Below are 4,671 nucleotides of genomic sequence, written 5' to 3'. Positions count from 1 at the left end.
CAATCTGATCTGGCAAGGTTTCTACAGCTGGATGCCCTTCCTAACGCCAGCCACTCCGGGAGTGTAGTGGGTGCTTTTTACATTCTTTTTGTACGTGCCACCAGCATGGGAGCCAGTCAGGGAGCACTGGCCACAGCTACGATATCAGCTTTACTTGACTCAACAGGTCTTCTCAAGCATATCATATTGCACCATAAATCAGGTCTACTCTCAGCTGGGCCAGACATGTGTGGCTGCGATCTCACTTTAGTTGCTGGATCATCTCAATCAAAGCACATCTCCAAAGGTCTCAGTCTCCTGTCACTGCATGTGTGAGGTCTAATGTTTGAAGGTCATGCTTCACCACCTCATTCCATGTCTTCCTGGGTCTACTTCTACCACAGGTTCCTATATATATATGTGTGTGTGTGAAGGCACCTGGCTCAGTGGTTAGAGGATCGAGCTTATGACTTTGAGGTTGTAAGTTCGATTTTTGGACCGGGCTGCATGTTGTGTTCTTGAGCAAGACACTTTATTTCACACTGCTCCAGTTCACTCTAGAAATGAGTTGCAAGGTCACTGGTGAACTCATTTGTTTTCGTATTTCATGTTGTTTACTGTTGGTGATGTTCTTTACCCTTATATGCATATGTGTATATATGTATGTATATATATATATATATATGTATAAATGTACGTGTATATAATATATATGTGTGTATGTATGTATATATGTGTGTTTATGTTTGTGTGTGTGTGTGTATATATATATATATATATCAGTATTGACCAGATTATCAGATTATGGCGTACACTGTTGGCCACAATGTCCTTAACACTGTTTCAGCTTTCAAATGGTGCCAGCCCACTGGCAGAGTTGCATATCAACGTCTTTCCATTGCAGGTGTGACCCATTTGCAGCTGAGTGGACTGGAGCCGTGTGAAATGAAGTGTTTTGCTCTAGAGGACACAATACACAGTCAAGGAGTTGAAACCTTCATTGCAGAATCATAAATGCAGCACACTAACCACTAGGCCATGTACCTTCACATGCACATAAATGTTGTGTGTGAAGGTGTATGGCTTAATGCTGGTTAGGGATATTTGGCTCACAGTTGTGTGGATTCATTATTTTTCTTTTTATCTACATCAGTGGCATGGGGAGGGAAGGCTGGTATGCGGGGGGGCGACTGCTGGTTTTCCATTAACAACCTTGCCTGGACTTGTGCCTTGGAAGGGAAGTTTCTAGGTGCGATCCCATGGTCACTCATGACCTTCATACACACACACACACGTACATGTTAGCAAGAGAGGTCGTATTAATCCTGAGAGGTAATATCTATCCCCCCACTTAAACCTGGATGTTCTGTTAGAACAGACTACACTGCAGCAGATAGCATGAGAGAATCCTTCACATTGGCTTTTGGTGCCAAATTGCACACTTGTTTACTTCCTACTTGCAATATTATCTCTCAGTATCTACATATGTTCTTATGTATACACACACCTAACAATAAATGTTAAAAACCATTAAACAAAATATAAAATATATTTTAATACATTGAGTTTTATATTTTATATCTGTTAAACAATATCTTGACTGGAGGGCCACACCTGGCACGCATTTGTGTCATTCTTTATCATAGCAATCATTGAAACAGAAGTTAAAATTTAAGGCATATATATTGTTGACACAATGTGTTAACAAACACCATAGCAACACAAAACCTTTGATCAACTCTTTTATCATTGATGTGTCTCAAATGAAATTCCAGCTGCAAATAATAAACAACCCACTTTACACTTTACCTCTCTCTGTCATTTCGGTGCATCATTAATATAAGAGGCAAAATTTATGAGGTACTTGAGAAGGAATGTTTAGTCAAATTTAATAAAATTCAGACTAGTTCACACACCCTAAACAAAATAAAAAGCAAATACAAAAGTAATCGTTGAAGTATTTTACTCCTGTGCACAATAAAAGGGCTTTGCTATGTCAACATGGTGGACATGACATGATCATCTATTTTTATTTCTAGAAAACTGAATTGATTTTGTAAATAGGTGTAGTCAGTAGTGAATTTTGCTGTTCAGTTTGGACATTGAAGCTCACATCACAGGACAAAGCATCATATAACACAGGGTTGTAGTGATGCCATCACTGGACAGATAACAAGATCATTGTCACTTGCTTTGGACTGGTCTGCAGAAGGTTTCATAGAAATAGTCCTTTGGTCATCTGTCGGTCTTGGGTGTGGTGTCACTGTTGTGTTGTCCAAGAGAAGGCAAACATGGAAACTGAAGGAGCTTTCAAGTAGTAACATATTCAGACAAATAGTGATTCATATGGAAAGGTGGACGAGGAGAATGAGACATAAAGTTGAGAGTTGCAGGTGGGGATAGAGTGAATATATGGTAGGAACAAGATCCTGTTTGAAAAAATGGGGATGTGGTGGTAGAACAGCTCTGTTGACAAAGCCATAAAGGCTACAAGGTAGGCATGGAAAGACTGGAAAAATGTAGGGAGCAAGGAAAAATATAGGATAGCAAGAAGGGAAGCTAAGATGCTAGATATAGATAGGAATGAGAAAATCTGAGACTTTTGGCAATGAAACTCAAAATGTCACTGGTGAGAGGAGCATCAGGAATGATTGTGGATCCATTACCAATGCCAGAAAGAGGTGTAGCAGTGCTATTTCATGAGGTTACTAAATGAAGAGTGGACATGGTAGAAAGAGGAGCTACACTAAGTATATTCTAGAGAAGCTAACCATTCAAGTTAATAGCAGTAATGTACAAAGGGGAATTAAGTCTGTGAAGCAAGGGAAGGCTCACCTGTCCATGAACATCACTGAGATGCTTAAAATGTCTGGTTGAGTAGGACAATTAGCTAATCATCCATTTACTCTATCTTGTAGTTCAAGAAGCCGTCAGCAATAAAGACTGGTGGGACAGCAACATCATAACAGCGTAACAAAACCCTCTTTTTTTTTTTGTCTTTGGTCAGTAAGCGTTATTTCCTGTTTGCTTCTATCTACGAGGTGGATACCCAAAAAAGACCGGAATTTTACAATATTATTTTATTCACTTAGTTTTATATGTTTACCCTTTCTATCACCTTCAAAGTTTTCTCCATTGGAAGCCATGCATTGGTCCAGACGCGATTTCCACTCTTTGAAGCAGTCCTGGAACTCTTGCCAAGTGATTTTTTTTTAACACCTCTGTCGTTTTTTCCTTCTCTTCTTCCACATCTGCAAAACATTTTCCATTAAGGACTGTTGTCATTCAGGGAAACAAAAAAAAGTCCCAGGAAGTGAGATCAACTTCCAACCATTCTTTCAGTTCATGACAAGCATTCAGTCATGACTGCTTTCGATCTTCTGTGAGCAAGTGAGGCACAAATTTTGCTGCAAGTCTTTTCATTTGTAATTCCTTGCTCAAAATTCATTGAGAGGATCTCCAGGACACACCAGTCATATCTTAGGGGGTTTGAATAAATATAACAAAAGCAAAGTTTGAAGAAAATATTAACCATTTTTCATACTTTCTAAGGGGTCAACAAATAGGAAATAACAGTTGGTACCCAAGGACAAAAATAATGTTCCACTGTGTAAGCAAGTGTTAGAAAGATAAAGGAGAAGGGATTATGAAGGGCCAAACTGTTGGACAAGTTTTCTGAAAGAACAAGAGTTCAATGAATTGCGTCAGGTCAGTGGTGGGAATGCACCAGTGCAATGGAGTGCTGCATTCACCATTTGTCAGTATATTCCTGGGTCCTCTCAAGTGATCTATCATGCAGGGTCCCAGTCAGTCCCCTCTGCCCCCGTCTCTCTATGATACTTCCTCATCAGGCATGTGGTTTAGCAACATGAGTTATCACACCCAGCCAGATCTTCAGTGAAGAGAACACAGTAAGGAGGGTCGAACTCACAAAAATCCTGCAACATGGCCAAACAGTCTGGGCTGGCACTTCTGGAATCATAACAAGTAACAGGATGCATCCCAGTTTCCGAGTGAGATTCAGAGCGACATTAGCTGCGAATTTGCAGTCCTAAAAGAACCTGGATGAGCTGGTGCGTTTGTAGACTCCTTAGAGAAGGGTGTTTGGTGCTGCCAGTATCTGTACAGGAGGACAAGAGTTTGGGTCTTTAGGTCTCTGGTCCACCCTGTCCTACTCTATAATTGTGAGGCTTGGACACTGTCTCCTTGGATACCAGGGCACTCCACAGGATTATAGGTCTCCATCGGTTGGATTTCGTATTCAAGCAAGGATAGATTAAGATGAGAATTAATGTGGATGCTATGTAGTTCAACTTCGTGCTTGGGTGTAGTACTACTGGTGGAAGAACTTAGGGGTAAACCTCTCAAAATGGTGTTCATTGACATAGAGAAGTTTTTTGATAGGGCCTTCCCCTCGTACCATGATTTAGTGGTTGCTGAGAAAACTAGGATCAGATGAATGGTTTATGAAAGCTGTAGAAGCTACACACACACACCACACACTCGTACACACAATGTAGATGCTGGCACACACACACACGCACTAATGCAGTATTTAACATAACACAGTCGCCATAAAACATTTATCTCCACCACCCTCCCTCTCACCCTCATCTTACTCTGTTATCAATTCTTAAATACCTGGTCACTGTGGAACATGGTTCGTTATCTCGACATTGCAGGTAATTAAGA

Source organism: Octopus bimaculoides, chromosome 21 (genome assembly GCF_001194135.2).
Source record: "Octopus bimaculoides isolate UCB-OBI-ISO-001 chromosome 21, ASM119413v2, whole genome shotgun sequence".
Taxonomy (NCBI): domain Eukaryota; kingdom Metazoa; phylum Mollusca; class Cephalopoda; order Octopoda; family Octopodidae; genus Octopus; species Octopus bimaculoides.
Note: the sequence above shows the minus strand (reverse complement) of the source record.